Source organism: Microcaecilia unicolor, chromosome 13 (genome assembly GCF_901765095.1).
Source record: "Microcaecilia unicolor chromosome 13, aMicUni1.1, whole genome shotgun sequence".
Classification (NCBI taxonomy): domain Eukaryota; kingdom Metazoa; phylum Chordata; class Amphibia; order Gymnophiona; family Siphonopidae; genus Microcaecilia; species Microcaecilia unicolor.
This window is the reverse complement of record NC_044043.1, coordinates 59487780-59501246: the sequence shown is the minus strand read 5'-3', so window position 1 is coordinate 59501246 and position 13467 is coordinate 59487780. Positions and strand designations below refer to the sequence as shown.

Genomic DNA, 13467 nt, shown 5'->3' with positions numbered 1-13467 from the left:
TATTGTGTGGCCAATGCAGAGGTTTTTGGTCACTGCTTTACCATGCACGGAAGCAGTGACCGAAAGTCACTAATGAGCTTGCTAGTAGTAAAACGAGCTCATTAGCTATTCTGTGCAGTGCTCAGAAAACCAGCGCATGGAAAATTCCTGCCCTAGTAGCTAAAGCCTACAGACAGCTTTGGAGCTGTCATTGAGGTACCATGCTAACTTTCCTGTCAGTGCCTGAGCGCTGCTTGGCTTAGGCACTGATAGGAAAGTTGGTAGCATTCCAGTTTTCTGATCCCGAGTATCCCCCACCCTTAAAAATATCCCTGATGGTCCAGTGGACTCCCTGACCCCCAAAAAGAAATCACCTGATGGTCCAGTGGACCCCACCCCTACATACACCAACTCCTACCCCACACACCTTTAAAAAAAAAAAAACCCTTGCTGTCCAGCCAGACCCCCTAGTCACCACGAAGATCCCTGGTGGTCTAGTGGAATTCCTAGTAGCACCATAACTTAAGTACTTCTGTGTTGGGTTCAACATTATCCCAGACCCCTCCACATACTTTAGAGTTGGAGGCAGGAGGACTGCCTACTTCCTCCTGCCTCTGGGCCCGCCCGCTTCGCGTCACCAGCCCCTGCTTGGTGCATCCTGGGATGCACTGAGAGGGGCCTGAGCACTATATAAAGAAAAAACTCCTTTTATGGTACTTAGGCCCCTCCCAGTGCATCCCAGGATGCACCGGGCAGGGACTGAGTGCCACTGTTTTGAAGCAGGCGGGCCCAGAGGCAGGAGGGAGTAGGTAATCCTGCCTTCAACATTAAGGTCTGGGAAGGTGGAGGGGAATTCCACTAGACTTCCAGGGCTTTTAGTGGTGACTAGGGGGTCCGGCCTGGCCTGACTAGGGGCTCGCTGGACCACTAGGTGATTTCCTTTGGGGGGGGGGGGGGTGTAGAGAGATCCACTAGACCACCAGGGATTTTTTAAGGTGGGGGGTTGGGAATGGGTTCATTGAACCACTGGGGATGATTTTAGGTGTTGGGGGGGGGGGGGGGGGGGGTCCACTGGAACCCTGGGAATGTTTTTAGGTGTTGGGAGGATTGTTTTTTGGTTGTGGGGGGTCAGGAGGGATCTAATCACTAGCCATATGCACAAGAGCTGTGCCAGGAATGCTCAGACCCCTTTACTGACCGATGCATAACTAACAGCGTGATATAATTTGTGTTCTGTTAGTGTTGAGCATTGGTTGGTAATTCTGACTCATTAATCACCCCGAATTCTGTTCATCGGGCCCTTGGAGAAAGAACATTTTCTTTTTTTTTTTTATACTTTTATTTTTGAAATTTTATATAGCAAATACAATAAGCCAAATGACAAATAGCCAATTAGATAACATTTCCAACACTATTGTAATTGTAAATTGCACAATAAAACAACAATTATTATTCCCCCCACCCCCCCCCCCCGTCTCCCCTTTTTTTTTTTGTGTGTGTTCGTAGAGAAAGCTTAAGTATCTCTTTTACTGAAACAGTTTACAGAGCTCGGGACCAGAAGACCATTGAACACAAGGGTCCCATATACGATGGTATGGTACCAGATGTCCAGTGCGTAAAGCCGTTAGGTTCAACGAGAGAACGCTTTCTTCATGTGTGCTGTTACCCCCGACTCTATTTTCGTCCTCAAGGTTTCTTCAGTCTTCTAAACAGACTTGTGGTCTTGTAATGACAGGTAGTTGACAGCACTTAGTATTAATAATGCTAGTAAAGATCCTTAACCATGCTATATCAGTCCAGGCAAATGGGTTATGTTCCCTTGCCTGCAGATGAAGACAGAGAAAAACAGCTAAAAACTGCTTGACTCCCCTTAAAGGGGCTGGTGCTGCCTTCTAGCTCCTCACATTTTCTGGTTCCAGCTGATGATGCAACAACCATGAGTAGGCTGCTCACAGGAAGGCTATAAGGTCAAGTTCCTGGTGGAGCTTAGACTGAGTCTGGGGACGTTACAGTCAACAGACTTAAGGGGCTGATTTCTCTCCCTCTTTGGGAACAGACTCAGCTGGAGGCTGTGTTCCCATAACAATAGATCCAGTATCAAGTGGTGCCTGGTAACTTTTCACTCTTGGTGGGTCTGAGAGCAAGAGACAGCAGTCTCTTCCTAGACTGTTTCCCACTCTCCCTGGACTCATAGGGTCTGATTGATTATTCTTCCTTACCCCACCCTTCTGGTTTGTAGGTGACACATTGTAGGTAAATCATAATAGTGCAGCATGTCAGTAAGCACATTTTTGCCCAACCTGAGAGCGGGCAGGCACAAGATAGTGGATGTGTCAAGGGAAAAAGGTGATGACACACTGTAGTAAGTAATAGCAGTGCAGCTTGTCGGCCAGTGCACTTGACCTGGATTGGGAGCAGGCAGGCAAGCTGGTGCCAGATATGCAGGTGCAATCTGTGGAGGTTTAGCACCTTGCCGAAAGCAAAGCTGGAGGAGTTCCCTAGACTGAGCTTTGGCCCATGCAGTGCACAAGAAGTAAGATTTGGTCAGTGCTTACTGCTTTGCACCAAAAAACCGTACATGAAGCAAGTTGGGCCCTTTATCTCTCTCTTTCCTTCGATAGAAAACTGGAGAGATTCGTAAGTCTACAAATTTATGCACCCTGAGGTATGATGGGACATGTGCAGTTCCAGTTGTCTGTGCTAATATATTAGCAGGTAATCTCATATGCATGTCAGATCTCTTCTGTCCTCCCCCTTCCATCCCTTCTGGGAACAGCTTGCAGAACCAGCTGGCTGCTCCTCTACTTAAGTGAAGCTGCCTGTAGTGCCCTTAAGGCCAGATTATTCTTAGGATGCATGAAAATTGCTGCAGCTTGAAAGTAATTAAAGGGAAAAAAAATCCTGGGTGGTTCTGCTTTGGCAGCACCTTCAAATTACTCTTTGAGGCTTTCCTAGCCCTATTCTGTTAGTGTCTACATGGAAGAAACCACAGGATGGCCTTAGCATTCTTTAGGTTGCTAGAGCATTCCACTGACCAGGGCAAAGGGAAGAGGATAAACCAGTTTAGCAGGCAGAGTGATTGCCTCCTCATCGGGGCTTATTACCTCATTGGGGAAGTTGTTTGGGAGAGAGGAGCTGGTGACCCTTTATTTTCTAGGGCATGACCACCTGATTTTTCTCAGATGGGCCACATAAAAGACAGTGATCTATAGATGGATTGTTTATTCTTGGGTTGGTTCCATGTCTATTACAATAGCAGACATTGAGTGCCCCCTATTCTTTGTACTTTTCGAAAGAGTTACAAATCAATTCACTTCTACTCATTCTACACCACTTAGGATTTTGTAGACCTCAATCATATCTCCCCTCTGCTGTCTCTTCTCCAAGCTGAAGAGCCCTAACCTCTTTAGCCTTTCTTCATATGAGAGGAGTTCCATCCCCTTTATCATTTTGGTTGTTATTCTTTGAACCTTTTCTAATTCTGCTGTATAGTTTTTGAGATACAAAGACCAGAACCGAACGCAATACTCAAGGTGAGGTTGCACCATGGAGTGGTACAGAGGTGTTATAGTATTTTCGGTCTTATTTATCTTCCATTTCCTAATAATTCCTAGCATCCTGTTTGTTTTTTTGGCCACCGCCACACACTGAGCAGATGATTTCAGCGTATTATCTACAGTGACACCTAGATCTTTTTTCTTGGGTGTGGACCTCCAAAGTGGACCCTAGCATCAGGTAACTATGATTTGGATTATTCTTCCTAATGTGCATCACTTTGCATTTGTCCACATTAAATTTCATCTGCCATTTGGATACCCAGTCTTCCATCTCGTAAGGTCTTCCTGCAATTTTTCACAGTCCGCATATGTTTTAACAATCTTAAATAGTTTTGTGTCATTGCTCGTTGTTCTGATTGCCAGACATATATAAATATGTTAAATAGCACTGATCCCAATACAGATCTCTGCAGCACTCCACTATTCATTGAGAGGAATGGCCATTTAACCCCTACCCTCTGTTTTCTGTCTAGTAACTAATTCCTTATCTACAACAGAACATTGCCTCCTATCCTATGACTTATTAATTTTCTCAGGAATATTTCTCAGATTCAGTATCCTGAATCCCTCGCTGACAGGTTCAGGCTGTTTCCCTTGTGCTAACCATAGGCTTCAGTTACTTGTTGATCAAGGGGGGTTGTAAGTTCAGATGTCTGGCTGTTTAGAGCTGAGTCAGTACAGGAGAGTTTGGCTATAGCTTGGTTCTGCAGGTGTGGGTCCTGTGTACTGACAATTATTCTAAAAAATAGTATTACTCCTTCCTTGTTTCTGAAGCATGAAGGAGCCACCTTCTCTCCTAAGAAGACCATGGTTTTGTGGCATTGGACATCAGGGACTCAAGAGTTCACTTTTAGTTTCCACATCCTCTCTAAGAATGGTTTTCTGTGGGCTTCAAGACAGTGAGACCTGATGTATGTCTCCCAGTTCATACTTCTTTTAAGGTTACCTCCATTAGCCCAATGTCACAGGGCTACACTTGCTCTCTGTCTCCAGAGGTTGGAAGGAGCCTGAGCAGTTAACTTTTCAAAGTTGTCTCTGGCAGGCAATGAATCAAGAGTCCCCTTCGTGGTTATTTTGCACCATACAGATGAGCCTGCTAGGCTAGGAGGGGAGTTGTGGTCTGGGGCAGCTGAAGCAGTAATGGTGGTCCTGGTGGAGAATCAGTGGGTCCAAGTCTATGCCAAGGGCCAGAGCCCACCATGTAGCACTCCAGAAATCCTGGCTTCTAGCTTGGGAGAAGATAGTTCAGGTGGTAGCAAACAAGATAATGCTGATGGGAACAAACTAAGAGAAACTGGTAGCTCTCAGGTGTTCTGGTATGTGTGTCAGATTTGGTCTGGGATGGAGTTTCCCCTGCAGAGCCTGGCAGCAGCTTACATAACTAACACCATTATTGTTCAGAAGATTTTTCTGAGCCAGCTCCTTTTGGAACCCTGAAGTATAAGGACTGCGAGAGTGGCTATGTTATTACTAGGGGTCAGGTGAGTGGATATCTTATCAGTTTGGTGCAACTCCAAGGCAAACAAGTTCTTTAGCCAAAGAAAGGGAAGCTGGAGCCAGGGAGCAGGATATTCTGTTTGTTCTGATTGTATAATCTGACTGTGTTTCAAACTGTGTTTCAAACTGGTTTATTGATATCTGTGAATCTGAAAACTAGATTTCTGATTTCAAACTGCCAGCAAGTATTAGAAATCTTTCTTTTGCCAAGTTTCTGAGCTCCTTCCTTCCCCCACCCCATCTATCTCAGTTCACCTGTTTTTTTTTTTTTTTTTTTTTTTCCTGCAGCCATTTTAAAAGCACAAGTGTGTTTTCTGTGGAGAGCTGTGTTGCTGGTCTCTGGCTGGGAGAAACTCAGATAAGATTTGTGCTGGCTATATTTGTGGCTTTTCCTACCCTAGAACTGTGGTTTTTTTGCACATCTCTACCTACTATCCTTGTCCTCCCCTTGTCCCAATCAGCATTGTAGAAAAGAGGCTTAATACAGGCCTAAGATAGGTTTTACAGCAAACACATTCCACAATTTAGGTTTATACCCACCCACCCTACCCCTCATCCCACCCACCCCAAGACTGACACTTCCTAAATCCCTATTCTAACTATACTACTTATCACAACTTAACTCCACCCAAATTACAACTGTCTCAAATTGCTGAGGAGTAAAGTTAATCTTGTATACTGTCAAGCCTCATCATAAAATACCTATTCATACCCATTCAACAAATCAACAGCACTTAGCTGACACTTTGGAACTTATAATCCCACCCACCCCAGGGTTTGCCACTCATTTATAGACAAACCAAACCTCATTAACTTTACTCAATCATACACAGGCAGTCTTGCAGGCTGTTACTCCAACATAGTACACCTATTCATACCCATTCAACCAATCAGGATGACTTTTATTCTGTGCAATAATTGTGATGCTTTAGTTTCAAGGCCAATCATCTGGAGACTTAAAGCTTGTCCAATCTGTCTTCAGCTATCTAGTTTAAAACAAGAGCTCTGTAAAGTAATGCAAGAATTAGATGCAATTAAAGTAACTTATAGGACTGTGCAGAATCATAACTTCTCACCACTGCCTCAAAAAATAAAGCCACATAAGAACAGATGATTCACAGTAGGCTCAGGCAGACTTCATCATGTGACACAGAAGCATCCGCCCGCACAAGTGTTGCCACTATAAAATTCTTTTGCTCCACTACAGCACTGTGATGTTCCTGAAAATAAAACTGAAGCGGAAAAAAAAGAAAAAGCAAGGAAGGGGGAACAAAAATATGAGAAGGTACCCAAAGAGAAAACACCCTCACAAATCACTAAAACCAAAACACATACTAGGAAATGTACATGGAAAGCAATGACCACAAATGCTCACAGTCTAAGCAATAAAATTCATGACCTTCAAGCCCTGATTTTGGAGGCTGACTTGGACATAGTTGCAGTCACAGAGACATGGCTCAATGGTTCCCACGAATGGGATGTAAACATACCAGGCTATAATCTTTTTAGGAAGGATAGAGAGGGACGTATAGGTGGAGGAGTAGCTCTGTATGTGAGAAATGATATCGCAGCGACTGAAATGACAGGGAACTGGGGAAAGGAAGAAGCGATATGGATCACCTTAAAAAGAGAGGATAGAACCTTGGTCCACGTGGGTGTTGTCTATAGACCCCCGACACAATTGGAAGAACTAGATAAAGATCTGATCGCTGATATTCAAAAGTTGGGGAAGAAAAGAGAGGTGCTGTTGTTGGGAGATTTTAATCTGCTGGATGTAGATTGGAAGGTTCCGTCTGCAAAATCGGAAAGAAGTAGAGAGATTGTGGATGCTTTCCAAAGTGCTCTGCTCAGACAAATGGTGAACGAACCCACGAGGGAGGGAGCCACGTTGGATCTGGTGCTCACGAATGGGGATAGTGTGTCAAATGTCCAAGTGGCTGCACACCTGGGAAACAGTGACCATCAAACGGTTTGTTTTGATGTAACGGCTCATGTGGATGGCGGCCACTCTAAACTCAAAGTCCTGGATTTCAAGCGAGCTGACTTTAACAAAATGGGAGAATACCTGAGGAAGGAGCTGATGGGCTGGGAGGACATACGAGAAGTGGAAGGACAGTGGTCCAGGCTAAAAGAAGTAATAAACAGGGCCACAGACCTTTATGTAAGGAGAGTAAATAAAAGCAAGGGAAAAAGGAAACCGATATGGTTCTCAAAGCAAGTGGCTGAGAAAATAAAGATTAAAGAGTTAGCGTTCCAGAAATATAGAAAATCTCAAGAGGAGGAACATGGGGAGGAATACCGGATGAAACTGAAAGAAGCCAAGAGAGAGGTACGTCTGGCGAAGGCGCAAGCGGAAGAACAAATGGCTAGAAATGTAAGGAGGGGAGACAAAAACTTCTTCAGGTATATTAGTGAAAGGAGAAAGACTATAAAGGGAATTGTGAGACTAAAAGATACAACAAAGCGCTATGTAGAAAATGATGAAGAAAAAGCCAATTTGCTAAATAGATACTTTTGTTCTGTTTTCACTGAAGAAAACCCTGGGGAAGGACCGAGAGGGACTAGCAAAAGTACACCTGAGAATGAGGTGGATAGAGCGCCGTTCACAGAAGAGAGTGTGTATCAACAACTTGGAAAGCTAAAGGTGGACAAAGCCATGGGGCCGGACGGGATCCACCCCAGAATACTGAGGGAGCTCAGAGAGGTTCTGGCGGGTCCTCTTAAAGACTTGTTTAATAAATCCTTGGAGACGGGAGAGGTTCCGAGGGATTGGAGAACGGCGGAGGTGGTCCCGCTTCACAAAAGTGGGGATAGGGAAGAAGCTGGAAACTACAGGCCGATAAGCCTCACTTCGGTTATTGGAAAAGTAATGGAAGCCATGCTGAAGGAAAGGATAGTGAATTTCCTGGAAGCCAATAAGTTGCAAGATCCGAGACAACATGGTTTCACCAAAGGGAAATCGTGCCAAACGAATCTCATTGAATTCTTTGACTGGGTGACAGGAGAATTAAATCAAGGACGTGCTATGGACGTCATCTACTTAGATTTCAGCAAGGCTTTCGACACGGTTCCCCACAGGAGGCTCTTAAATAAACTAGACGGCCTGAAGATAGGACCCGAAGTGGTGAACTGGATTAGGAACTGGTTGACGGACAGATGCCAGAGGGTGGTGGTGAATGGAGTTCGCTCGGAGGAGGGAAAGGTGAGTAGTGGAGTGCCTCAGGGATCGGTGCTGGGGCCGATTCTGTTCAATATATTTGTGAGTGACATTGCCGAAGGGTTACAAGGTAAAGTTTGCCTTTTTGCGGATGACACCAAGATTTCCAACAGAGTGGACACCCCGGAGGGTGTGGAAAACATGAAAAAAGATCTGAAGAAGCTAGAAGAATGGTCTAACGTTTGGCAATTAAAATTCAATGCAAAGAAATGCAAAGTGATGCACTTAGGGAGTAGAAATCCAAGGGAGACGTATGTGTTAGGCGGGGAGAGTCTGATAGGCACGGACGGGGAGAGGGATCTTGGGGTGATAGTATCTGAGGACCTGAAGGCGACGAAACAGTGCGACAAGGCGGTGGCAGTAGCTAGAAGATTGCTAGGCTGTATAGAGAGAGGAGTGACCAGCAGAAGAAAGGAGGTTTTAATGCCCCTGTATAAGACATTGGTGAGGCCCCACCTGGAGTATTGTGTTCAGTTTTGGAGGCCGTATCTTGCGAAGGATGTTAAAAAAATGGAAGCGGTGCAAAGAAAAGCTACAAGGATGGTATGGGATTTACGTTCCAAGACGTATGAAGAGAGACTTGGTGACCTGAACATGTATACCCTGGAAGAAAGGAGGAACAGGGGTGATGTGATATACAGACGTTCAAATATTTGAAAGGTATTAATCCGCAAACGAATCTTTTCCGGAGATGGGAAGGCGGTAGAACGAGAGGACATGAAATGAGATTGAAGGGGGGCAGACTCAGGAAAGATGTCAGGAAGTATTTTTTCACGGAGAGGGTGGTGGACGCTTGGAATGCCCTCCCGCGGGAGGTGGTGGAGATGAAAACGGTAACGGAGTTCAAACATGCGTGGGATATGCATAGAGGAATCCTGTGCAGAAGGAATGGATCCTCAGAAGCTTAGCTGAAATTGGGTGGCGGAGCAGTTGGGGGGAAGAGGGGGTGGTGGTTGGGAGGCGAGGATAGGGGAGGGCAGACTTATACGGTCTGTACCAGAGCCGCTGATGGGAGGCGGGACTGGTGGTTGGGAGGCGGGAAATACTGCTGGGCAGACTTATATGGTCTGTGCCCTGAAAAGGACAGGTACAAATTCAAGGTAAGGTATACACATATGAGTTTGTCTTGGGCAGACTGGATGGACCATGCAGGTCTTTTTCTGCCGTCATCTACTATGTTACTATGTTAGTATGACATTTAGCCTTCTGTAAGTGCCTGCTGGGAGGCTGGATGGTACCTGGTCTGATTTCTGAAGGCACTAGTCAAGAGTGGTACTCTGCCTTTTTCCCCAGTCACGTGATTCCTTCCTGAAAGATTCATTCTCTTTTACAGCCTTGCCAGTTGTGAGGCAAGGATACTTGGTGTCAGGTGATAAATGTTTGGTGGTATGAAGGAGCACCATATAGTGGACTTACACTTTTTTGGGAAGACATTGTTCTCCAAGGATAAGCAGGACAACCGATCACCACGAATTGGTAACATCACTGACGGAGCCCTGGGACGGACACTGCCCAACGTTCAGAACTTTCTTGAAGCCTTTGGCTGGCCTGACTGTGCATTCGCGTGTGCCTTCTTGTCTGCGTAGCTAGCTTGGGACCCTCAGTTCTTTTTTTTCCATGGAGTTGTTGTTCACATGTGTTTTACCTCACCTCTCTGATGCGCAGTTTATTGCCTTCCTGCCTTGAACTTTAGTGTGAGTAGCATGGGACCTTTTTACTTTTCAGTTTTAGTTATATTTCCATTGAATTCTATAATTGTTTGTGGCTCTTGTTTTTCTTGTAGTGGCTTGCTTAGACCAGAGCTCCTGGTCTCGGGTAAAAAAAACAAAGAAAAAAAAAAAGAGTATTTTTATTTTGTTCAGAATTGTGTCATTTGATTTTGCATGTCACAGAAACCTTCCAGCTGTTTCAAGAATGTTCAAGGTTTGGTAGGACCATGTCTGTGACTGACACTCACAACTGGTGAGTACAATTCCTCAGTCTTGACCATTTACCCTTTCAATGTAAGCTCAGTTATTCAAATGCTGAAATGAGCACAGGAATGTAGAGAGGTCCAGTGAGAGAGATTTTTCAATTCACTGAAGTCCAGTCCATCAGCTTCGGAGGCATTGACCGAGATGGCGGTGTGAGCTGCATTGCAGGCTGGAAATGCACCGACATTGAGGTCTCCACTGGCCTCAGCATTGAGCGTTAGTAGTACCTGTTCAGGCCGTGCATCATCAAACCTGACACCAAGGACTCGCAAGGATTCTATTTCATCCTTGGCACCGAGAGATACTGATGTCCAGCATTGAGCAAAGGCAAAGAAGCATGACCATTGCCCCTCTTCACAGCATGGCACCAGGAGCTCCAGGAGACGCCAGCATCACCAGTACCTGAGAAGCATCAGCACCGTGAGGACCACTCCCTTTCTGTGAAAGTGGTGCCAATGTGCCAGACTCCCCAAAGCCGGGAGCCCGCATCTGATTTGGCTCCGACTTCTTTGCAGGCTGCTATTGTACTGACACTTGCCCCAGCAACACCTTTACCAATGCCTGCCGTCAAAAGAGCAGTTTCGGGTCATGTTATAGGAAGAGCTGGGACACATCCTAGCCTGGCATGATGCTGAGGCATTGATGGCAGTGGTACCACTCCAGCCCATCCTGGAGACCCATGCCTTATCTGTTGGGTGTTCAGCAATGCTGGTGCCTCATTGGACATCGGAGCCAGCTCCGACAAATGCAGTGCTCTTCTCCAGCCCGTTGGGGGAGGAAGTGGCCCTAGAGTCCAAGAGAAGACCCGTACCTTGGTGCTGTGGCCCAGAGCCTGGTTGCAGGTCCAGTGGCCCAAGGCAGATGCAGACTTTGCCATACCAAGAGAAATACTTTGCTGAGTTGAAGTCGAACCGCTCCCAGAGATTTGATGTAGAGCTAGAGAACCTTTCAAAGGAGGGATCCCATGGCCTACTTTCAGATCCCTCATCACTACAGGAGAGAAGAAAGTCTCTGCCAGAGGAACTTTCTTTCATCAATTTTTTGAGGGAAATGTCAGAGGCCATTCCATTGGAGATTGAGGATGAGCCTAAGGCCAAGATATGTTGGGACATCCTTGGTTATGACTCCCCTTCTAAGGAAGCTGTGACAGTGCCAACTGCAGAAATGAAGAAATTGGGAGACTCCACTCAGTACAGGTGGTTCCAAAGAAGATGGACTCTATGTATAAAAATTAGAAGGCTCCAAGATTTGAGAAGCTGCAGCTTCTATATCATTCCAAGCTGAAGGACCCATGCCTCAGCATCCCCAGGCAAGTATGTTCGCACTCTGGAATCTTGGGAGGAAAGTGTTTGAGCTTGATGCTCATTGTCCACATAGTCTTACCAGCTCTACATGAGCATTTATTTGAAGAACTTGGTACGCAGTGCACTAGAGTTTGCAGACACTCTCTCATTGGAGCAGGCTGCAGAACTTTGCTAGTTAACCATTAAGCAGAAGGAGTGTTGGAAGCACATAGCTCAGGCCACTTTTGCTGCTTTTGACATGGCATCCAGACTTTCCGCCATAGATATTGGCACGCGCAGACTCTAATGGCTGCATGTCTCGGACCTCAAACCAGCCGTTCAGGAAAAGTTGGCGGACGTCCCTTGCTGAGGCGACAGTATTTTGGGGGAAAAGATGGAGGAGGTGTTAGATCTCATAAAGAGAACTGATGCCATCAAGCCCCTTCCTCAGCCCATTTCTTCTCAGCCGCCATCATTTCTTCTGCAGCCTCTACATATCGGAGGTTTTCTGGTAGAAGTTGAAAAAGTGCCTACTATTAAAGAAGTAGAATCACTTCCTTGTCCTGTCCTCCTCAGCAGGCCCAGCCTCTGTACTTCCGTCCTCAGCAGCAGTGAACCCAAACACCCCAACCAGCTCCCCAGTCTATGCAGGGGATGAGCTCTTGACTGGCTCCAGTAGAGCAAAGCTGAAATAAACGTATCCATTCCAGGCAACCTGCTAGTCAGAGGGAGACTGAATTTTTCCAAGAAAGGTGGTCATTTGTAACCTCAGACTGGTGGGTACTTCAAATAGTCCAGGCAGGATACACCCTGTTGGCATCAACTCCCTCCAAATTGTCCACCAAGAGCTTGAAAATTGAGCTTGCAGCATTAGGAAGTGCTCACAGAGGAACTCTTCCCTTTTAAAGGCCTGTACAGTTGAGCCCATACCACCGTGAAAATGGGAAGGAATTCTATTCTAAATACTTCCTAGTGCCCAAAATGACAGGGAGATGTGGTCCCATCCCAGATCTAAGAAAAGGTCAGGATGATTTCCCTGGGTACCCTTTTTCCCATGATTCAAGAAAATGATTGGCTATTCTCTGTCGATTTAAAGGATTCTTACACCCACATTTAAATATATCCAAGTCACAGGAAGTATCTCAGATTTAGAGTAGGGAAACACCACTACCAGCACCCCATTCTGCCATTTGGCCTCTCTCCAAGGTTGTTTATAAAGTGTCTTGCTATAGTTGCAGCATCGCTAGGCAAACCATGTATTTCCTTATCTGGATGATTGGTGAAAAGCACATCAAAGGAAGGTTCTTGGGTATCAATGCAAAGAACAGTTCCTGCTAGGGTTTGTAATAGAGAGTTGCATGGGGGACAGAAATCTTACCTGTCCCCCGCCCATCCCTGCTGGAATCTTACCCATCCCCACCCATCCCTGCTGGAATTTAACCCGTCCCCACAAGAATTTAACCCATCCCCACAAGAATTTAACCTGTCCCCACCCAGTTCTGCAAGAATTTAATGGTACATAAAAAAAAATTCTGGTCAGCTCTCTGTCTCTCTCTGAGTTCGAGCAGCAGCACTGCAGGCAAGGAAGGAATGGAAGTTGGAACACTCTGGTGCACACATGTAAGACTTGTCTCTGATTCACTGGCACTGTGTGCTAAGAGGTCACCACATGCACACACCAGTAGGTCAGGTGACATCTGATGCTTGTGACTGTCAGAGCTGAGGTCTGCGCATAATCCTGGGAGCAGAGAGGATTAATAGTAACATAGTAAGTGACAGCAGATAAATAAAAACCAGAATGGTCCTTCCAGTCTGCCCAATAGTCACACTCATTATCAATTCACGATTAAATCAACAATGAATGTAATATCATATTTGTTTTTTGTCTTTCTGTGGTGTTTCTGGAACATAGACCATAAAAGTCTGCCTGGCCCTATCCTTATGTTCCAGCTGCTGGAGTT

The 13467-nt window shown here is 45.7% G+C and overlaps 1 protein-coding gene across 1 annotated transcript in view; it reads left to right on the top strand.

Annotated features, from left to right (window-relative positions):
- The window catches only part of SUPT6H (SPT6 homolog, histone chaperone and transcription elongation factor), a 126106-nt gene that overhangs the window by 104712 nt on the left and 7927 nt on the right, over positions 1-13467 (top strand). The window lies entirely within an intron of this gene.